This window comes from Psammomys obesus, unplaced genomic scaffold, assembly GCF_907164565.1.
Source record: "Psammomys obesus unplaced genomic scaffold, mPsaObe1.curated_primary_1811, whole genome shotgun sequence".
Lineage (NCBI taxonomy): Eukaryota > Metazoa > Chordata > Mammalia > Rodentia > Muridae > Psammomys > Psammomys obesus.
Window position 1 is genome coordinate 6,127,781 of NW_026585689.1, and position 24,276 is coordinate 6,152,056.

The window sequence follows — 24,276 nt, forward strand, 5'->3', positions numbered from 1 at the left end:
CCTTCCTTCCTTCCTTCCTTCCTTCCTTCCTTCCTTCCTTCCTTCCTCCAGCATCCCTTTGATCTTTGAGAACCTGTCCCGGGTTCAGGTCCCAGGGGGCTGTTATTGGAAGTGCCTGGCAGTGCCGCTTTTCTGAGGCATGCGGTTGAGTAAACGCCATCTATGACCTGTACCCTTTCACTAAGAAGTTTGAACCAGTATTATTCTGCTGTTGTTCGAGACAGGTTTTGCTTTTGTCAAAACTGAAGACAGGTTAGGTGTGGAGTGCTAGAGGCTGGCAATGGGAAGGGCAAGCGTGTTGTGAGACCTCCTGACTGGTCCCTGTGCCACACAGAGGACAGAGAATTTCAGATGAATGTGGTGATGTGGTGAAGCACGCTGGAGTTCTTCTATGCTTACTTAAAAAGCTCAGTGACTAATTTGACTAGCTGCTTGTTAGAAGATTACTCATTTCAAGATTTGAATTCATTATAAGTTAATAGCTGGACACATTTAAAATGTTCTTTAATGCGTTGAAATATTAAAAGGAGGATATGCTTTTCTCATTAAGATTTCTGTCTTTTACCACTTTCCAAAGTGTGGTATTTAACATGGTGATTAGCTGTGGTTTTAGTGCCCCATATCTGTGTTTGGCCAGCAGTTAAAGTTATAGATCATTTATCTGTTCATAATAGTTGCTGCTTCCTTTTACCCTTCTTTCCCAAATGCTGTAAAGGCCATTGTTATTAATAAACTTAAATTTCTGCCTCAAAGAAAGGGCTGATCCTCTCTGAAATTTGTCTTTTAACCAGTCCAAGTCATGAATGCTTAGAAAAATGGTTTTGTGTGTGTGTTTGTGTGTGTGTAAAAGTTTGTCTAGTTAAATATTTAAGAAATGTATTCAAAGGCCACGTCCAGGATTTTTTTTTTAATTTTCAAACTAATTTATATGCAAACATATCTTGCTTGCATGTGTGCAAGTGTGAATGATGACCTGTGTGCCTGGTGCTAGTGTGGGTCAAAGGAGAGTGTCAGATCCCCATAAACCAGAGTGACAGATGGTTGTAACGACCCATGATGGTGCTGGAAACCTGTGTCCTCTGCAAAAGCAATTAAGTGCTCTTCACAGCGGAGCCAACCCTCTGCAACTGGAATTTTATTTTAATTTGCTGATGTGGTATTCTTTCCTTCTCTGTCAATCTTTAAAATTATAATATAAATTAATGGATCAAAAAATAACATTCTGGGGACAAAAATGACTGAGTAATTTTTTTCTTGAATTCTTTTAAGTTGTTACATTTATTTCCTTAGTTTGAATTGTGCAGTAATTCACTAATGTGTATTTTTCCTGCTGTTTTAGAGGTGTCTTGCTTGTGTTTTCTTAGTAAGGACTGTCAGTGGCTTGGTGCAGCATTAGCAGTAAGTATTCTTGGACTATTGCTAGGTTAACAAATTGGAGTTGGTAGTTTTATGTGTGTGTGTTTTTAGGAGGTTTATATTGTGTTGTGGGGGGTTGTTTTGATATAAACATTTTTGATATAACTTTTTTCTGCTGAATCTGTCTGTCTTGGCAGTGATCTTCAGTCATGATGAGATATAGGCACCATAGGACAGAAGAGGGTTGAAAGTCACACCAGAACTTTGGTGCCTTCTGAGCCTCCAGCAAACAGGGACTAGATTAGGTCTTCTTAACAGTAAGCCCTTTGAGTGATATCTTTGCACAGCTTACCTTGAGGTTCCCTGGGTGTCAGAGGGTGCTGGAGACCCTCCTGAGTGGTTTCCAATTTCAGCTGCATGATGGAAGTCCCTGGGAAGTTTAAGTAGCCTTGATACTTGAGCCCTGTCTGCAGAGGCTTTTACTTTTGTAGTGCAGGTTTTTGCCAGTGTCTAAAGATTTGTAAAATGGTTGGCGATTCTAACATGCAAGCAAGATTCAAGAATATTACTGTCCCTTTCTTATTACCAGATAAGGAATCTGAGGCCCAATCAAAGTTAGTAAGTGTCATGCCCCAAATCCCCACAAAACAGACTCTAATCTGTAGAATAATTCTTAAGTGTTCTTTTTAATAAAGACACCTAAGTTCTTTGAAAATAAAAATATGTGCTTTGCTCTTTCTGAGGAACTCATGAAATTGCAGTACTTTTGGCTTAGTCCATGGAAATGGCACGTATTTTTTTTATTATTATTATTATCTATTTTAACACTAGAAATGAAACAGACCCACTCATAGCAAAAAATCTAGTCTTCACCTTAAATATGAAATGCAGGAAATTACGAGGTATGTTGTAGAAGCAGTCATGTATTCTATAACTTGCCCACATTGTCTGGAAGAAAATCAAACAAAGAAGTAAGGCAGCTGAGATTGTGTTAGGCCAGGTTGGTGTGTTAGTTATTCCATAGAGAACTGTAATGCTCCTGTTACAACATGAGTCATTTTGGGGGACAAAGTTCCATATTCCTGTGGTCAGGTTTCTTGTTCCAGCGCACATGATAAACCAAGCTCATATCAGTAACATACTTGCAAGGGAGAAACTAGACTGCTATTTTAGTAATAGAGTTTTCAGAGTTATGAAACGGGAAATTTTGAGAGTGTTGTAGACCAACTACATAGCTAACTACATATATTTAGGAAGAGGTGCATTTTGGGTGTTAAGTGAGAAGGGTGCACAGAGCTTTTGAGATTTTCTGTCTGTGTCTCATTACTTACCAAACACATAGATTCCCAACAGTCCTTGCTATGCTTTTGTCGAATAGTCTTCACACTGCTTCTGTTAGTGATATATATATATATAAAAGCTCGTTGCCAAACTTCAACTTGCCATCTCCTTTTACACAGGCTATAGTGAAAAAATATTTTCTGAGCACACTAACTGTACTGTGGAGCTCCGACAGCAGTTTATAGACAGAATTATTAGAGATGAAGACAACTCTGGGGACTTGCTGGACAAGAATATGCTCAGTTTCACCCAAAAGTTACCACGTCAGATACACAGCAGGAAGAAAGTTTTCTGAAGATCTCCATAATTTCTGATGTCACTTGTATGAGAGGAAAATCATCATAGGTTTTGTCCTCTGAAAGCCTTTAACAAAAAACCAAAGTGATAATATTTTGATTATCATAATCATAAATGCTAGATACTACACTAGCAGCATTTACAGCCATTACTGCCATTACTTTTGTGTGTATGTTTCTTCATTTTATTATTTACAATTTGTATCCCATTTATATCCCCCTCTCTCATCTCCTTCCTGTCCCATCCTCCTTCCCTCTTCCTCCACTATCCCTCTTCCCTAGTCCACTGATAGTCTGACCCTAGGCGATCAGGTCCCATCTGGACTGCCTGGGTCCTTTTCCTCTGTGGGCCGCCAAGGTTACCCCATCAGGAAGAAGTGATCAAGGAGCAGGCAACCTAGTTCATGTCAGAGACTGTCTCTTCTCCTGTTACTAGGGAACGCACATGGAGACTGAGCTGTCTATGGGCTACATTTGAGCAGGGGCTCTAGGTCCTCTCCATGCATGGTCTTTGGTTGATGCATCAGTCTCTGCAGTTACCCCTGGGCCCTGCTTCTTTTGGCTTTGTTAGTCTCATGTGACAGACATTACTTTTTACCAGGCCTGCTTGCTCTAGTTGTGCAGGGAATCTAGTTGCTTAAAAGAGTACTTTTGTCTAGATTGACTAGGTGGTTTCTATGGTCTGTGCTCTATAGCTCTGTGGATGGCACTGAGCGGCCACACTGTGTCTTAAGCCTTCGAAGGATGTCAGCAGCTTCTCTCCACATGTCTGTTCCCTCAATAAGTATTGTTTAGCATATTCATATGATTGCAAAGGGCTTCCAGGCAGCAGAGGAGCAGAACCATCAACACAGGGCACTTCCACTACCTGTTTCTGTTGTACTGCTATTTGGGCTCTTTGGCCTAAGTAAGTTATCTCACCATGCCTTGCTTGAGGTCAGAGCAGTACTCATTTTCTCTATATAGAAGAAGCAAAAAGTACACATGGGCAAGGGAGGAGCTTGTCAGTACTTTGTGATTTATTCCATACATATTTGTAGATGGATTACAACTTGTGATCCTGCACTGAATAGTAATAGCCTTAAGATACAAGTTGGGTAGCCTTTGACAATCATCAGAAGGGCTTTGTGTCCTCTGTGGGGAGGTGTCTGACTCCCCACACACGCCCACACACATACAACCACTGGCAAGTAGGGAGAAGCTGTAACATCTAGCTGCAGCTTCTCATTGGAAATCGTGTTTGCATAAACTCTGGTCACTGAAAATGAGCAGTGAAGGGGGGAAAGAGGGTCATTTCTCAGTTTTAAAAGAGGAAGTCTTCTCCCACACCTAACCTCAATCTTTAACATCTGGTTCTGACTACAGGGGTTGGGGGAGGAAAAAAACAGACTTATATCTCCATTTATCCTGTTCTTATTCCAAACAGTTTGCTCTGTTTTTATTGTGGTTTGTGGGTCAAATGTTTTTGTTAATAGCTGGTGAACTGGAGATGAGGAAGTTGTAGTAATTTCTTATGGCTTTCTAAGTAGTTGCAACGCCACATACAAACATTTCAAATCTCTAGAGAGGGTTAGATTTAGTCATTCTTTCATGAACCCCAAAGGCACTAAATGAGTATTGAATCCATTGTGCTTCTGTGTTGTTCCAGTGTCAACCAGAAACAGTTGTTCATTTATCTACTGGTTGTATTTTATTTTGCTTTAAAATTGTAGCCTATTTATCTTTTTTTTAATAATAAATTAATCAAGGCAGACTTCAGAGTGACATGTATCCATGTGATTTTTAAAATTCCCATTTTTGAAAAATTAAATAGGACTTTATTTCTCAGCTCAGAGTAACTAAACTTGAAGTAGTATCTTATGAAAAACATGTTCTCTGTAATTTTCTGGGACTGTTGCTAGTCTAGATGGCCTCTTCTGAAAGATAATTGCTTGCCCACCTGAAAACTGGAAGAAGCAGGAATTGGCATGGACCAGCTCTATGTGGCACCCAAGGGAGCTCAGGGATTTACTGCAACTACTGCCATGCCAACACATATACACAAGGAAACCGCCCTTCTCCTCAGCCCTGTAAGACCCGTGAAAGGGTAGAGGATCCGTACATATGTGAGCAGAAATTGGGAAGGTCTATCCAAGAGAGATTTGTAATGATAAAATAGATGTTGCTAATATCAGAGTCACATTAAAAGTTGACTTAAATTACAAGGTTAAGCCAGATGTGTTTGTGCCTATGTGTTTTACATGTTCATATCATACATTTGACAGAATTTTTGTGAATACTAAATTTTTATTAAAATCAGACTTTATAAGTTTGGTAATTGAGTTTGTCAAAGGGAGAAAGATGAATTAAGAAAACATCTCTATTTGCATTTGTCTACATGCAGACATCCTGTTAGACCAGCACCATTTGTCGAAGATGCTGCCTTTTTCCATTATATGGTTTTGGCTTCTTTGTCAAAAATTAAGTTTCCATAGGTGTGTGGGTTTATTTTTGCATCATTGATTCGATTCCATTGATCCACCAGTCTGTTTCTATGTCAGTACCATACGATTTTTATTACTGTTGCTCTATAGTACAGCTTGAGATCAGGGATGGAGATACCTCCAGGAGATCTTTTATTGTAAAGGATTATTTTAGCTATTTTGTTTTTTTGTTTGTTTTTCCATATGAAATCGAGAATTGTTCTTTCAATGTCTGTAAAATATTATGTTGGTATTTTGATGGGAATTGCATTGACTTTGTAGATTGCTTTTGGTAGGATAGCCATTTTCACTAAGTTAATCCTACACTTGGTATAACCTTCCATCTTCTGATATTGTAGGATAAACATACTAAAATCTATAGTCTCAAGAAGATAAACAACAAGAAGTACTCTACGGGCGATCCTTAATTCTCATTCAGAAGGGCAAACAAGATAGACATCCTAAGTAGGAGAAGACAAGTAACAGGACAGGAGCCTTCCACGGGAGGCCTCTGAAAGACTCCACCCCTAGGATAACGAAGGAGATACTGAGACTCATCTCCAGACTGTGGGCAGCGTGCTAGAATCCTTATGGAAGAAGAGTAAGATAGAAAGACCTTGAGGGGACAGGAACTCCACAAGAACAGAGCCAAAATACCTGGGCCCAGGGGCCCCTGCAGAGACTGATACTCCAACCAACGACCATTCATGGAGAGGATCTAGAACCCCTGCTCAGAGGAAGCCCATAGGCTGCTCAGTTCCCAAGTGGGTTCCCTAGTAAGGGGTACAGGGACTCAGTGGCCAGCTCTTTGATCACCTTCTCCCTAGGGGGTGCAGCCTTGCCAGGCCACAGAGGAAGATGATGCAGCCAGTACTTATGAGACCTGACAAGCTAGGGCCAGGTAGAAGGGGAGGAGGACCTCTCCTATTAGGGAACTAGAGAAAGGGCATAGGGTGGGTGGGACTGGGAGGAGACGAGGGAGGGGACTATAACAGGGATACAAAGTGAATAAATTGTAATAAACAAATATATAAATAAAATTAAATTAATAAAAGAAAACATCTTATAGTGTCATGGTAGTCTCCAGAAAAATGGAAGAACAACAGCACATTGAATCATTTTTTTTTTTTTGGGGGGGGGGCGTTCATGGGCTTTTTCCACTGTAAAATTTCTTTCTGTTTAGTTCTTGGTGGCAAGACTGATTGGCCAGTAGGGAAGAGAGTCTCAGGTCACCGGGTGTGTTTATAGGAGTCAATGAAGAAGGCACCTGAGGTCTCCTCTTCCTTTCTCCCCTGGTGAAAGGGGAAAAGAAAGCTGTCTATCTCCCTTTTTCTGCCTTGCTTCCTCCTGCGACTATTTTGCTGGGTGTTGATCGTGAGGTGCTTTCTTCACTGCTGCCTGGCATTGGTTGCAGTTTGTTCGTTTTTGTTAGTATTGCACTTTGTAAGTATTTCATAGTTTGTTTGTGTTGTTGGTGGGCATTGGTCTTGAGTAGTGTCATAAATGTTCTTTTACTTTTTTGGTGAACATATACATATATTTCTAATGGATATATGTCTCTGAGTAAGATTGCAAGCTGCGGGATATGTACGCATTCTTGTTCGATAAAATATACACATTTTAAAATATACACATTTTATATAAACATGATACCTGCTTTTGACGATTTGAACATTTAAAATTGATTTGTGGCTTTTTAATTGTCTAGCCCACAAGAAGGTCTCGCACATTGCCCTGACACAGTGATAGAGGATGTGTAATTTCCATGCAACTGGCATTTCATCTAGTCATTCTACTCTTCAACTGGTGAGGGGCATCGCATTGGCTAGACACAGCATTCCTGAGTTTACACCTGTACTTCTGTAAATTTGAAAATAGAAAACTCATTTCTGAGGTTCCTACTTTGTTCACCTTTGCAATTAAAAATGAAGTGATGAAAGAATGCAAAAGAATTCGTTTGTAAATATCTGCTGACTCTGGAGGAGCACCACTTCCATCCAGGTTGATACGTGGGCACAACATGTATGCGGTTATGCTGACATTTATTTGAGGTTTTCAGTTAGCAAGTCTGACTTCTGGTAACATGTTAATTAACATGGCATCCTGTTAGAGTAACGACTGTTGTACTAACAATGTTTGAAGTTTAACATACTATTCAACATTAGTCAAAGCAATAAAGGCAGTAAATTAAAATGGTTGGACAACTTACAATTTAACCTCCTCCAAATTGTGTGTTTTGTGTTAAATGTCTAGTGAATTATTAGACAGATTTGTCACCAGTCTCATTCTCAGGTTTCTCCATCTTCACCCCGTTGTGACCTTTACTGACTTCTAACAGTAATTGCTAACTAGTAACTTCTAACATGAGATGGTGTTTCATGGTGAAATAGTAACCAGTTGCTATTAGGGTATACTTAATTCAGGTTTGGTGGAACTGACTTTGGCGTTTTTCCTTTCATCTCTTTCTCAAAGTTTGTGGTTTATACCTACGTGGGTTCTGTGACTGTGGAAGTACTGCAGGGCAGAACTCTGCTTGACAGTCATGATCCCCCAACCCCTGTTCACCTGGGCCTAGGAATGGAGGCTAGAACATGCATTAGTTAAGTTTTTTGTGAGACTAAGCCTATTCCCAGTAAAAGAATATATTCTTTTCTCTTGAGATCTTCACCCGTGTTCTTGAAGGGTGAAAACATTATATAGTGACAAATAGATTACAGGTTTCATGTTAATGCATTTAATGGTGAAATAAATAGGCTCCTGTGTCACTTTCCCTTCCTTTTGCTGTTGAGCACTTGAGAGTCCTATAAATACAAGCGTCTGGACATGGTTTCTAGAACACTGTCTTCGTCAGTTGCTTTGCATTGGTAGCCATGCCTCCTGCAAGGCAGATTGGCAGAGTCTTAGTTAATTTTACCCTTGATTTATTGCTCTGAGCCAGCTCTGCCAAGAGTGTCTTTCTGCCTTTCACTTTCTCTCAGTTGTAGAATGGCCTGTAACCTCACTTAGGATTTTATAGCAGCTGGCTTCAAATTCAACTACTCTTGCTTCCTTTGACCCAGTGTCCCTCACCCCACTATAGGCTGCACTAAAGGCATTTTCTCTGTTTTGTTGTCCTCAGCACAAAATAAGGTAGCAGAGCTTGATTGACATTTTTCAAGACATTTATTTGAAGGCGTAAGCAGGGACCCCTCTCCGATTTCTCTGTAATTACTAAGTTAGAAGGAGAAATGTACAGCGAGAACAGTCTAGCCTAAGGAAGAAAGGAGTTGTGCGTTTTCGTGTATTGCTAGCACATGTCACCTGTTTTCCTTCCTTGGTGATAGTAAGGTTAGCACCACCCATACTGGGTGGACCACTTGCACTTTGGCATCTGAAAGGTTAATGGAAAGTGATGGAGATTATTGAGAATTTGCTCCTTTCTCAGAATGTAGTGAGCCACAGAACACCCGACCAGGGCTATATGTGCTCTGCCAGCAGAATGGAAGCAGAGTCCCTACTCCTCCTTCTGTTATCCCGCAAGGGTCATTCCATCAGAATGCTCTGATTTATCAGCCAGCAGAGACATTCAGCATTAAACTCGGGTGTGGTGACTTGGGGATCAGCCATCTGATGCTGGTATTTACAAAAGTAAAAAGTACAAACTGTCCCAGGACAAGGCCTTCAAGTACTGTGGTGAGTCTCTTGGGTGATTAAGCAAGAGGGATGACAAATGAAAGTCCTGTAAGCCTCGCCCTTGAAGTCCAAGTTGAAAGGAACCACTACATGGCAGAACAAACGTGTTGCCTCCCACCGGTGGTGTGAGCAGGCTTCTAGCACACTGGCAGTGGCTGCAAGAGACTGATAGCTCTCGGTGTGGGACAACCAAGTGAAGTCTGTCACAGATCTTTTAATAAAGGCTGAGACCTGAGGGTCCTTTATATGCTGTCTTACAACACAAGAATGATAGAAGACGAAAGCTGGATTTTTTTGTACTTGTTTTGGCTTCCCATTTAACTGGTGATTTTTCAGGTGTCAGAGTTACATAGGAACCACCTTATCTTACTAAATGCATGGTCTAGCAGTTTTGAGGTGGAACCTTATATTCTGCATGTTTGAAGCTCCAAGCTGCTGTTGATGCTGCTGGCCTGAGAACCCAATTAAGGGGCATTGATAGACACTTATTGAAGTAATTAATATCCACACTTTACTGTTTAGTATCCCTTCCTTCTCCCTGTACATTCGATACTTTCTAAATGGAAAGGCATCCCGTTCTCTGTGGTAAATATTAGTTGTATTATTGGAAGAACAGTGATGAAGATAGACGTTGATGAGGACAAATTAGAAGCAACAGGCACACTGCACATCCGTTCTGATAGAGAGCAAGGGCTCTGTCACACACTGGTATTTGCAGGCTCATGCAGTACTTTACTTGCATTCGAGAAATAGTTGTCTAGAAAACAGTTTTGTGCTATGTAAAGACATAGGAACTGTATATAGGAGCCACAAAACTTCTGTGCATCTACAATTCGTTTTTTAAAGAACACGCTGTAGGGATCCCACAGAATCAGGTCGGGGGTGTACTTGAGAGCTTGGAGGGCTTTCCCTGCCTGGAGATTATTCAAGGGAATGTTAGATGGTGGTGTGGTGTGTGATTGGCTGTTCATGTGTGTCTGGATTTGGTTGTGTTCGGCTGAATAGTCTATTTTCAGTCACGAAGAAAAGGATTTCTTCTTCACCACACTAGACATTTGCTTGGTGACTCATAACTGGAAGCGAGAGAATTACTGTGGTATCTGAAGTGGAGACACGCCTTTTCAGAAGCGTATCTGCAGTAAGGTCGTAGGCTTTCTCAGATGGGAATACTCCAGGGCAGAACACCTGCCCGGAAGACCTGACCTGTTTCTGCATGCCTCTGTGTGTGTTATTGTTTTCATTTGCTTGCTTTCTTGGTTTGTTAAATATAGACATGGAGGTTTGTTCTGTTTTTCTCTCAAAATTTATAATCCAAAAATGTAGAAAGCTTCTTCAACAAAGTGTGTAGGTGTGCATAAAGACCCAAGGGTTCCTACTTATTAAGTTCTACCTTGTGAAATATTGGATGGGAAGTGGTTTTGTTTAAATCTCTTCTCAGCCCCTGTCCTGACCACGTGTCCCTCACTGCTGGAATCATGGTAAAATTTGCAGATAATGTTCCCAAGCACTCTCAACTGCGAAGATGGACAGGCCGGGGTGGGGAGGCCATTTCATTTCTGTTATGTGATCCTACTGCTTTATCAGCCTTGCTGTGTCACGCCTGTCCCTTCTACCCTACAGCCTGTTGTGCTGTCAATCTCATCTACTCCTGCAAGTCTTCTTCGGATGTCCCAGCAGCTTTCATTTATCACCTTCTTCCTCTCCTTGACCTCTTGTCCTCCAGAAGTGCCTTAGGAGCAGCTCAGTGAATCAGAATTGTGTGTTCTGCTCTTTTTGTAGTCACTAGACTGTAAACCAGTCAGCAGGGAATCCACTAGCTTTCACCCTCTGTGCTCCTGGCGTGGAATAGCAGCAGGTTACAGCAAGTTCTCAGTGAATACTCACTGAGTGAATAAACATTTCTAGGGTCCCTGGCATTCCATGTACATAGATCACAGTTTTTATGCATATTGTGCCATTCAGAAAGTACAGAGAACTGACAGTTTTGTAAGGTAAGTTTCTAGACAGGGAAGCTGAAGCCTGTGTCCAGTGTAAGTGATGTAGGATATGAAAAGATGAACTAGTGCTGAGTCCACCGATCTTTGTGAATTACTTGTAGCCTCATCCTTTTCTTTTAGTATGGAATTCCATAAGAAATAGTTAAGTACGACATACCTACCCACGAAATATAATTTTTTATGAATTGGTATATAATCTTATCTTTATAAGGTTTGTCTGAAGTATTAAAATTAGTTTTTTTCCCCCAAATACAGTGATTTTCTTGTTTCTGTTAAATTTTAAATGAATATCTCCAGGGGTGGGTAGTGATTGATTTTGCTGGTTAAGGTATGAATTAAATCCAGCAAGTCTTGCCATGACAAAGAATCTCCTGAATAATCATCTTTCTAAAATCACCTCCATAGGGTAGAAAGGAACAGCAGTCTGTTTAGCAGCATTGTCAAATGTCTTTTTAAATTTGTTGCTGTATAGTTTAGACACAGTTGCAATCTAAAAGAAGTATTCATTAAAAAGTGTGCCTTTAGTGTGGATGAGCCAAGGATTATTAATGGTGCTTAACTTTTAGACTGAGACCCTTTAGACTGAGTGAATACACCTAGAGAAGCCAACATCTAGGTTACTTTCTTATCTAGACATAGGTCAAATATGGTTATGTTAAGTTGTCTTAAGGAGACACAGATTTAAATGGCAGCTCAGCTAAAGGACTGCTGTAAAATGTGTAAACATGTCATGTCCCTGCTCACCTTTTGGTGACTGTCAGGAGGTTCTCAGCCTTTGCTGGAGTCCTTGTAGAATAAGCCCATTGTTTTGTCAGTGTAAGTCATTGGATAAGCTTGAGTATATTCTCACAGTTGCTTAAGTAAATATGCTTTTAAAATGATTTTAGAAATGGCCGTACAGATTCCTTCTAGTTCAAATCTGGGTTGATTTCTGTCCAATGACAGCACTCCAAATTTCTTTGAAAACTTCTTGGTTGATTGTTTTTACTATCAAAAAATAACAAAATGTAACATTTATTATTTCTGATGAAATAATATTTTCAACAAGTACAAACATTTAAAATAATATACATGATATTTTGCTTACAAGATGTTAATTCTTTCTCTGAGGAGGGCTTTGTCTTTTTAGCTGCTGCTATTGACTGGAGACCAATTTCAAAAAGACATTTACAGAAAGTTATCTGTAAGTGGTTTTGTTCCTGGAGTCACTCTGTGATGTCAGTTACTCATAGAGAATTGCAGTCTAAAAGTATTAAATGCAACATTCACAAACAAACAAACAAACAAAAAACCCCACCACATTTTAAATCTCCTTTCTAGATAGCCTGGCAAAGTATCTTACATTGTCCTGCTGTATCCAGCTCAGGACGTGCATCGTGTTCACATGCAAAAAAGTATGAAAGTCGCCTGCCTTCTAGTTATTTACGAATTGCTTCAATTTCAGATCAACTAGTATGCATTACTGTTTTTAAGCACCATTATTTTTCCTAATAGTGGTTATAAAGTCCAAGAGTAGCAATGATTAGCAGTTCAGATACAGAAAGAGGCAATGTAAGAGCTCCCCTTAAATCATCTTGAGTGAAGTAACCCAGAAACAGAAAGACACACATGGTATATACTCATGCATATGTGGTTATTAGACATAAATATAGGATAAACATACTAAAGTCTATACTCCTAAAGAAGCTAAACAACAAGGAAGACCCTAGGGAAGATGCTCAATCCTCATTCAGAAGGGCAAATACGATAGATGACAGAAGTAGGAAAAGACAGGGAACAAGACAGGAACCTACCACAGAGGGCCTCTGAAAGACTCTACTGATCAAGGTATTGAAGGAGAATCTGAGACTCATAGCCAAACTTTGGGCAGAGTGCAAGGAATCTTATGAAAGAAGGAGGATATAGAAAGGGGATAGGAGCTCCAAAAAGAAACCAACAGAACAACAACAAAACCTGAACCCTGGGGGCCCTGAAGAGACTGATACCTCAACCAAGGATCATGCATGGACAGGACCTAAAACCCCTGCTCAGATGTAGCCTATAGACTTAGTCTCCAAATGGGCTCTGTAGTAAGGGGAACAGGGGCTGTCTCTGGCATGAACTCAGTGGCTGGCTCTCTGTTCACCTTCCCCTGCAGGGGTGCAGCCTTGCCAGGCCACAGGGAAGACAATGCAGCCAGTCCTGATGAGACCTGATAGCTAGGGTAAGATACAAGAGGAGGACCTCCCCTAAAGAGGACTAGGTGAGGAGCATAGGAAGGGAAGAGGGAGGGAGCACGGGTTTGGGAAGAGATGAGAGAGGGGGCCACAGCCAAGATAAAAAGTGAATGAATTGTGATAAATGATGATGATGATAGAAAAAAAAAAGAGGTCCCCTTAAGTGAAAAGATAAAAGTTGCTCACATAAGGAAAAGCAGTATATATATAAGGGTCCATGTTATTTGTAGCTTTCAGTATCCATGGGAACCCATGGGCTGTATCCCTCTGTAAATAAGGAAGGACTACTGCAGTCCATGTAAATTGGTAGTACTGATCAGCGCAAGTCTAACATGAGTAATCTGCATTTACAACCCTAAATGCTGCAAAATCTGAAGAATTGTGAGTGATGACATCATGGTACCCATGGAAAATTCCCCACTATGTAAATTATTTAAAATGGTATGTAATCTTATCTGTAAGTTATGTGCTGTGTAGACCTGGGCCTTCTTCTCAAGTTGCCTCACCGTACACATGTAAATTTTTAAAAGTCTCCTCACTTATGGGCATACGCGTCATGAACAGGAGATGCTGTGGTGACAATGAGTGTCTGAGGCTTACTGTGTATCACTTTCCTAACCTAGTGTTAGTGCACTGGTTAGCAAACCATTCCAAACTCTGGTGTGATCTAACCTCAGCCGTCGTTCAGCTTGAAGATCCCATGGCCAGGAAGTGCTGCCTTTGCTGCTGGATCATGGTGGAAACATTTCTACATGCTTGCTTTGGCCTCCTTGCAACAAAGCCCCCACATGCAGGAGCACTTACAAAGAGACAGGCAGAATGTTGGCTCTCTTAAGATTCACTCTCACTGTTGGGTTCCCTTCTGTCTCTTTCTGTTAAGGTATTCGGGCCACAAACTGTTCTAGATAGAAAGGGAAGGAAACGGTTTGCACCCTAAGATGAGAAGAATATCAAAGTAATCTTTGGCCATCTCTAACCTCCACAGATATTATGAGTTAAGTTACATTGTGTATAGGAAAGATGAGGAAACCACAGCTTATAGAGGATAAGAGAGTGCTGTGGACTATGCAGTTCCTAAGCGGTTCAGGCTTAATGCTAGGCGTGGCTTTGATGCCCTACACAGAGCTTTAAACCTCTGTGGTGTGCCAACTCTCCTGGCAGACGCAGATTTCCTGGATCTTTCCTTATGTTCCATAACAAGTACCTGAGGGTAGGTTTATTGATTTGAGGAACTAGCCCATTTTCAGTCAGACTGGAGATGCAATAATTTGAATCACAGTGGTGAGTAGCTTTCATATGTTCCCTGTGCTACTTCAAAAGAGCTTTCTCTCTAGATCTGGATATTTCTTAGTTGTTGGAAAGGTGAGTGGCAACATTCTAATGCTGCCCTGCCCTCACTACACATATCAGTGTATTTCCTTACCAAGAACAAATGGAGTCTTTGAAACTGTGTTCCCAGTGGGCATACTCTGTTCTGCTACAGTCTACAGTTTTCATGTGGTTTCAATATTCTAGTGTTTACTATTCATTAACATGAAACACAGATTTTAAATTGGCCCCTTTTTTTCTGTTGCTTTGCTGTGTGGTTTTCGTTGTTTTGAGAGCAAACATTATTCATGGATTTTCTTTTGCTGAAAATGGGGGAAAAAAAGAAAAGAAATGTCAGAGATGGCAATGGTTGTAGAGAACAAAGTAAAAAATGAAGGCCTCAAAATGAGCTAATGACAGTTTTTGTGTGTACCATAATTTTAGTTTTCTGTGTTTGATTCCTGGCATCCTGGTTTCAGGACTTTTGTCGTCTTTAATACAGACATTTTGGGGACAGCCTGTAAGTTGAAAACAAGGGACAAGATCACACTTTCCCTTTAGCGCAGTGTGTAAAGTGCGCTCCCAAGGTTGCCTGTGACGCAGAGACTCTTTAGTGCACCATCGTGTTCACCACAGTGTAATGTCAGTCATCCCACTGTGTGCTGTGGGGCCTTTCGGTACGTCCTACAGCCACTTCACCCCACAAATGTTTTAGATGAGAGAGTTTCCCACAAGACTCCTATCTAGAACCAACAGCTCCAGCGCTGTCCTTTCCCCCAGTACATGCTGGTATTTCTTTACCTGGCCACGTTCTTTGACACACAGATTCTACATATTCAAGGATTGGTCACACCATAACTCAGTGTAGGAGAAGTTATATCGATTGTCCTCCATGTTTAGGAAAGTTGTATTTGTATGGTTTGCAGCTTTTTTCTTTGTGCAGAGGAACTTCTGCCGTAAGAACTGGTGTGTTATTAAAGCTGTTTTCCAGAGATGCTGTTAGCCTTTAACTTTTCCCGTGGTGGAGGAACTGGCTGGCATATCCTCTCCGCATTTCTCAATGATACCTCCTCTTGAACTGTTTTCACATTACACATGTTGCAAATGGAAGAAAACTATGTTCAGTGGTGTCATCTGTGCTCAGGTAGCTGCATCTTTTTGTTAATGGATGTCAAAATGCATTGTGATGTACTAATTTGACAAACTTTGTAGAGGTAAGGGGCTTTCTCAAAAGTTTCTAAGAGTATTTTGGGTCGAAATTTTTTAGAACCTCTTATAAAATAGGAGATAAAGTTACCAAAATGATTTAAGGACCTGTTCTTCTTGAACCTTTTTAAGATATGGGTTTAAATGGTTATCCATTTTATTTTGTGCCTTTTATTTTAATGTGAATGTCAGAACACACCTTTGGAGGTAAGGATTTAGGAAAATACATGTGTGATTTATGAAAACATTAGAGTAGAGAGATGAATGCAGCCATTTGCAGGAATTTGTCAGCCAGTGTTCCTTTGTGTGGTTTATGGCGATTGTGGCAGAAAAGCCTTTTGATGCGCGAACCAAAGCAGGTGATGCCAGGTGATGCAGGTGAGCCCTTCAGATGGTGGAGTCTGCACTGGGTTAGGAAATCTATTCATTCTTCTACAAGCTTATTCCACCCTTGCCTATAATAAACAAACAAACAAATAAATAGATTAAAAAAATCAATGTAATGGCTTTCAATGAATATAAAGAAGTATATAGAAAAACCATCTCTAGTGACTCTGCTTCTCAGAGATTACTGCTGTCAATGTTGTCTTATGTCCGACATGTTTGATGTTTGTAAACCATCTAGAATGCGATGCTCTTGGTAGAACTTGAGGTTATTGATGTGGTTGTACTAGACATACTGTTTGTTGTTGTTGTTGTTTTTTACTTTTGGCTTTTATCATCTCAGGCTTTCCTTTCTTCCATCTCCCCCCTCCACAGTGTTATGACATGACATACAAACCAAGCTGTGCTGACCGTGGATAGGCCTGGGAGTGGTGAATTAGGATCCTTTTGATTGTCACGGATAGGCACCCGTGCTTTAGTACTTGGAGGTGGCATGAAGCTCATGATGTCTTTCCACTTGTCACTGTTGCGCAGTGTCAGCCATGGAGATGAGCTGGATCTTTCCACTTCTGTGTGTCATTTGTCTTTCCCTTGCTCCATTTTAGGAGAACAATGTGGACATGAGACAGAGGGAGAGCTAAAGAAATTTTCCAGATTCCCAAATGGGAAGAAGGTTCTAAGGAACAGTTAGTGTGATGGGGAACTTTGAATGCTCCCCGGGAAGCAGGGCAGATCGGTTCCAGCTGCTCTGAGAGTGGCTGCACTTGTTTCCACTGACTCAGTGGCATTCTGTTTTGGCATTCATGAAGAAAGAAGTCATAATGAGAAGGCAAGAAAAGATCTCTGAGCTCACAGAGCAATTTAAATTATTTTTTCTAATTTAATTCTAGAAGTAAGCCCTATATTATTTTAATTTTATTAAAGCAGTTTGGGTAATTTTGAAAATAATTTTGACCTAGGTTTGGAAGCAGATTTATAAAATTTATTGCTGTCTGTCTATCTGTTTGTCTGTTTGTCTAACTGTGTCTATCTCTGTGGTCATACATATCACTTCTATCTATTTGTTGCTTGGCACAGTTACTGGTGATAGGAAATCTTTGTTATAATTTTAAAATATTTACGATCTCTTCATAGTCATATACTTATGGGATATATATCATGTGTAAGAAGCTGTTTCAGGTGTAAAACTTCTTTGCCAACAAAAAACGCATGATGTAAAAAAAAAATCCACTGTAATATGCTTATAAAGTGACCTCATTGCCCTACAGGGAAATCTTGTTTGCGGTCAGGTAAAAACGAAGCATTTATCAGCCAGTTGGTCACGCTGAGAAAGTTTGGGAAGAAGGTGACTTGGGTGTATCTTGACACAAAACTGTTGCAGATAAGTCAACAGAATGAGGCATGGGGAGATTGTGTCACAGGCACTGCAGAAGGCCTTTGCATTTGAGTTTGCGACAAACTCAAGAATTGTGGTGAAAGAAAGATGGAAAGGTAGATAGCCCTAGAGTCAGTAAATGTTCTTGAAAATACTGAAAAATTGTAGTGTATATTTAATTGAGTAGAAATAAAATGAAAACCCTCCTTGACAGGGCCAAAATGACGTACAAATATAATTAAATAAAACTGGTATGCTTAAGAATGTTTCAAGTAAAAGGAAACTTTTTTTCTAGTGTGTATGTGATAAGGCTTTGTGATATGATGAAGAACCCAACTATGTATTACTTTTAATCTTTTTAAAATTAAAGTGGAATAGAAGTAGTATAACAAATGGGCATTATTTGGGTAGTTACTACACTGCAGATTGACTTTAATCTTGTATTTTTTTAATGGTAGGTTATTATAAATACAAAGAGGGTGCATTTTCTTAAAATCTTTATTTCATTTTTGTCATGAGTGTGCACACATATGCCATGTGTGTAGAGGTTAGTGGATAACTCATGGGAGTTAATTCTCTTCTGTCATACAGGAGCAAGGTATTAAGTTCAGGCTGCCAGGCTTGGCTGCAAGCTGCTTTACCTGCTGAGCATCGCCGGTCCAGTTTCACCATTTTCTAACTATTTTCACTGCTGTTCTTCTAATGTCAAATTGTTTGGGTTTTTGATGAAACTCTCTGTCACCTTACCTCAGGTCATGAGTATGTACTGGAGTTCCTAATGTTTCTTTCTCTTGAGAAAAAGGCTGAATTTCATCATAGTCACAACTTTCCACTTAGTTTATAGACCTTTCATTGTACTTTATCTTTTATCTTAAGAGGATGAAAGAAGTGCGTTCTTGTTTTTCTTTTAATAATTAATAGCCTAGTCTACATTTTAAAGATTTATTACAAAAGGATACCATTACAGATGAGGTTTCATCAAAAAAGGCCTAATACCAAAGAAAAGAAGGGTTATGTATGTTGTTTTTGAGGTAGAGTTTTTAAGGCCTTTAAACCAGATAAAAATGGGAGTGATCATGTAATGCTCTAATAGATTTTCATAGAAAAATTTCCAGATAAAACCATTTGTGGCAATCAGCAGAGATAAATTAATTCTCATTTGGCTGTGCTGCAAAGTTAAAATGGCCAGTATTAAAAAGAAGGTTTACAACTTTATGGAATATGTAATATAAGATAGTCCTTCTTTTTGTGGACTGGTGTAATCCTGGAACTCGTCAAAAGGCTACGAACAACCCTGTTCAGCCTCAGAGCCCTTATACCCAGCCTAATCCACCTCCTTCCTGAAGCTGCTCATCACAGGCAGGGAACTGTCACCCTGGGGTTCTTCAATTCTTCTCTCAAATGATTGCTCCTCTGGGGGTTCTGGGCCTATCACTTTTTACTTCCCCTGCTTTCTTTTTAATCTTTGGGGGTCCCTGATCCCTTTCAAGTATAGTGATCTGGACCCTTTGTGTCCTCAGTCCTTAAACAAGTCTGGCATGTGATAGACACTCACAAAGATCTGTAGAGTAAATGACTGAATGTGTGTGTCAGCTGCTTGCCAATCACTTCTGAGTATGGAGTGAGTACTAGAGTCTTCCTAAGGTGTGGACAATATTCCTTTGCTATCCGTTGCAAAGGTCAAATTTATATTAGAACAAGAAGAAAAGCCACCTCCAAGACTAATTTATTTATTGATTGTACCTTCTCATTACACCTATTAGACCCTTTGCCCCACGCATCACTTACTCCTTAAAAGATCGCAGTGTAGCAATCATTTTACGTAACATTCCAGAAGCCTGAGTAATTCAAGATTCAGCAGCAGAGTAAGGATATAAACCCAGTAATAACAGACTGAAGAGTTAAACTCTTCAATGTATATAAGTATGCTTTTGGAAACTTATCTAAGGACATTAGATTTGAACATGGCAACGTAATTTCATATTTAAGTGCCTTTAAGCCCATGCCTGTTAAGGGTCCATTTGTAGCTATTTGTTCTTGAGCCATCTGTTTTCCACATGAGCAGAATCCTTACTTTGATAGTTTTTACCCTAATAGAAACTTCTTGCACATGCAAGAAGATGCTATGTAGGGATCAAAGAATGCCCAGTGTGCATCTCTGTTTCGGGCTAGGAATTGGAGCCTGGGCTTTGCTTTATCAGTCATCTGGATTGGCTTTGTTATTAATTTCTTTTAAAGTTTGTAATTTATTTTTATATTTAATTTATTAATATTTTAATTAGCCATAGAACAATGACATTTATTATAGTATTTTCCTACTTATCAGTGCACGTGGTTTTTATTCCCGCTCTTTTCTGCATCCTCTTCCCCCTCTTGCTGGTCCACTTTCTCACCCCAAGCTAACCATCATTCCTCAGTTTTCAGGGAGCTACCTGATAGAGGTAGGTTGATTTCTGGCACACTCCTGACTTGTTTTGTGGCTTGAAGTAAACCCTAAGCCTTCACTAGTAAATAGTTGCTGGGCTCTTTCTGCTTTTTTCTTTTTATTTTTTTCTGAAGTTGTGACTAGAACCAACCCACCAGGATTCACTGTAGCCTGCTTTTAGACTTTTAAAAGAAAGCTTCTTTGTCAAGACCATAGAGGTCTGACAGCTCTTAGTATTCGGATGGAGGGAGTGAGTAATAATCAGTTTTATTTAAGACTGCCAGGCCTCTTTTTAATAATAGACTGCTCTCAGGAGGGAGAAATGAAAGGCAAGGCTTACATCAGCCACGTCTCCTCACTCCCTTTGGAATGATGGTGCCCAAGGACAGAGACAGTTGGGAGCAACTCTGAGCCTTTCTTCAAGGCACTCTGTCACAACTGCAGTAGAACCTGCTCTTTAACTGGACACAAGTTTCCTTGTAAGCACCTCTGTTTCTATACTTTATGCACTGCTTTGGTTTTATGTTAGATTATCATGCAGAGAGCTAGAAGCACATGCTAGCCTTTAAATGTGGGGACTGAACTATCAGTAGTTGGTGATAAAATACCCTGTATCTTCTACCCAAAGCAGCACATTCTCATGAAGTTTGGACTTTGCTAATTCAATCTCTTTTAAAGTTTTTTTTTTAAACTAATTCAGCATTTCTGGCTTTTTTATTTCCTCCTTGATTTATGACAGCGGTTTCTCCAGTGAAGCAAACCAGCAACAAGCAATCTCATTAGATTACATGCTCTATGCATCTCTAGTGTTTTGTGGATGCCACCAATGAAAATTTGATGTTGTTAATTCAATTTTGAACATTAATTCATCGAGTCATAATGGCCATAATTTGGGTGTACCGCCCCTGTCATGTTTTACTTTAATGTTCTCTTCGTGTATTTTTGTGCTAAAGTTAAAATTAGCCTTATATAGCTTTGTATCAAACTTTATTGGTTCTTTGTCCTATATAATGTTGGCTGGAGTCACCTAAACTAATTCGACTTATTCATAACAGTGAGATGCCATCAGTTTAGGTCATTTATTCATTCTCATTCAGCAACACATTTTATTGCACATTCCACTTGGCCTGAGTTTCAGAGAAACTACTGAAAGACAATATAGTGTTAGACATTACCTAGGACAGAAGAGTGGTGTCCTGTAGCTTGAGTGATGGCCTTGACATTATGGATGCATTGGACATGTTATTTAAAGAATAACAAACCTGGCTTTGGTTTTTCCTCTGTTGTTTGCTTGTTTATTTTTATGCCTCCTTCCCTTCCTGTCGGTCTTCTGCAATGTTGACATCTTTAGTAGTTCTAGTCAATATTGTCATCTCCTTTCTGATTGGCTGGTGTTTAGAATACCTTTACTCTGAAATAATTTTTTATAATCAAAGTTTCCCACAAAACAAATGAAAAAATGGCTCGACTTGTGATGGTTAATGGAAGATGAATAGTAATAAGGACTTCTTTTTGTAAATGGAGGAATTCATCATGCAAAATTTTTGCAAATGTACTTAGAATTAAATTTCTAAGATTCTTGAATATTTGAGAGCAGAATTTTTTTTTAATTTATTTTTTAACTTGTGGTGGGGCAGGAGAGTTTGGTGATACAAAATAGTACTTAGGAATCATGAAACCCCTTGTTAATTAGTCATCATTTCTGATCATATGGTGGCGAATCAGGAGGCTTTATGAAAAGCTGTCTCACTATGGAATGATTGTATGGCAGGAACAAGAGTCATAGCTGCAGGGAACATGTTCAGTCATACCTTCTTCCTTCCTCTGCATTTTAAATGAGTAGAAATGTAACTATGCATTTTATTTTGAAGGTTGAGTGTTGTGAAAAGCTGGGTGTCTATAATACAGTGTATCTTTGGGAATTACATAAAGCTTATACTACATAGAAACATACAGGAATGTCACAGCCTCTTTATTGTGCCAATAACTTTATATGATATTAGATAGCTTATTTTACTATGTTAATATGAATTATAACCTTTATAAATCATTGTCTTTGATGATGACATTCCTGAATGACCATTTACGTGTGTGTGTGTGTGTGTGTGTGTGTGTGTGTGTGTTAAAATATTATATAATTTTAGATTCTGGCCTATATGAAAATTAAGGTAACATGACATCAGTGATTGCAAATACTTTTAACAATATGAGTAGAGTTTCTTTACAGAATACAGTTCAAATATATTTTTTTTTCATTATCTCAGGTTATGTAAAGCAAGTCAGTAAAAATTGTAGCCATCCACCTGAGGGTAAAGAAAATATGCACATAAATAAACGACCAATGGTTATTTACATATGCATTAGTGACTATTAGAGCTTCTAGATTATAAATTTAAAAACAGGTCATATTTCTGTTTTAATGTTGAGTGTCTAAGTAACAAGTGAACAAGTTAATTCACTCTATCCTTTTTCATCTCCTGTGGCTCAAATATCAATATCAAGGTTAGAAATTCACTGACTTCATGCTTCAGACTTACATCTAGCAAGGAAAAATGAGAAACGTTTGGATCTGATTAAAGAACAAAGGCACAAGGGGATGGAGGCAAGCATTTTAGAAAAGAAGGAACAGTTGGTTTATCTTAATTATAACCATATTCATTTTTGTTTCTTTCTAATGTGTCAGTTGGAAGTTTGGTAGAAAGCTAACCCTCTCACCTAATAATGGGACATAATTTGTTGCAGGTTTTTGAAAGTGACTTTATGTTTTTTTCTAAGCAGGGATCTTGAAGGTCTTTTACAGTTGAAGGTGAACACACTTTGTTGCTTTTATGGAACAGAACAGTTTGCTTTTCACCTCCTAGAATGCATGTCTTAACACTTGCTGTCATTTTAATCTGTATGGATAGACAGACATGGGGCAGCCAGGTCACTCTTTCTTTTAATTTTTATTTTTTATTAATTATTATTACAATTTGCGTTGTATTGGCTGTGTATCCCGGCTGTGGCCCTCCTTCATTTCCCCCTAATCCTTCACTCCCTCCCTCTTCACCTCCTATGCCTCTCCCATGGTCCACTGATAGGGGAGGTCCTCCTCCCCTTCCAACTGACCCTAGCCTATCAGGTCTCATTCAGGATTGGCTGCATTGTCCTCCTCTGTTTCAACTGAGTAGAAGATCTTCCCTTAGATATGGTTCTGTTAAGCACCAGCACAGATGTAGTTCAGATAATGAAGAGATATTTATGTGCAGTGAGTAAATCTGCTAGCTTCTGACTGCTTAGAAATGAAATTTCATAGATGATGTGTGTTTTGGTACTCTTTGGTATTTTCCATGCAGTTTAAAAATATTGTGACAATACAGTTTATACTTATTGCTTCCTTTTTAATTTTACTCTTTCATTTTGTGAGTACGTTGATTTTTTTTTTCTCTGTTCATCTGATGTATCTTTTAAAAAGTTTTAGGAAGCATAGTGCCCACCAACCTAACAACCAAACATAGTGTGTTTGTGTGCGTATATGTGTGTGTTCGTTGAGTTTGGGTTGGTGATTGTGAGTAGAAAAAGAATGTAGAGTCAGTTCAAAGTTTAAAACTTACTTTAAAATAAATGTGCTCAACATTTGGTGTTGCAGATGCTTCTTCATTATCTAGCTCTGGCACTTCAGGGCCTTTTACCATAGTGTAATTTGTAAACTTAAGGTAGAACAGTTACAGGGGTTAGTGTGATTTTGCTTTATGAGACGTATTTTAAATTATGTCAGAATCCCTAGAAGCAAGGGAATTCAAATGGAGGATGCCTGCAGTTACTTTATAACTTAGCCATCTTTTCTCATCTTGTCGTCACTTGACTCTTTTGAGACATTTCCCTGAGTCCATTTTGGCTCCCCTCTCTATATAGTAGTCCTCCTAATAGGGAAACATGTTAGAATGACCCAGGAAACTCTGGAGACCTTTGTTTTCAAACCCCATCATAGGTAGGTAGAAGGGAACAGTGAACTTGTAAAAACCTTGTCTCACTGACGTGGATCTCCCTTCATGTCAAGTCCAAAGTTAACGTCCTCTCAGCCTATTTCCTGTTGTCTTCTCTCATTCTGCTGTGCTCCAGTGACCCAAAGTCATATCCATATTTGAACAGTTTTGCTTCTAATGCTTTCAGGCCCTTTGCCCTCCTCCCCCATCCTCCTTTCTCTACCTCAGGACACCTCTGTGCCAGGCAATCACATATCTCCTGCACTCTCCTCT

The 24,276-nt window shown here is 39.5% G+C and overlaps 1 protein-coding gene across 1 annotated transcript in view; it reads left to right on the top strand.

Moving 5' to 3' along the window:
* Cblb (Cbl proto-oncogene B) overlaps window positions 1-24,276 on the top strand; it is a 201,183-nt gene that overhangs the window by 61,016 nt on the left and 115,891 nt on the right. The window lies entirely within an intron of this gene.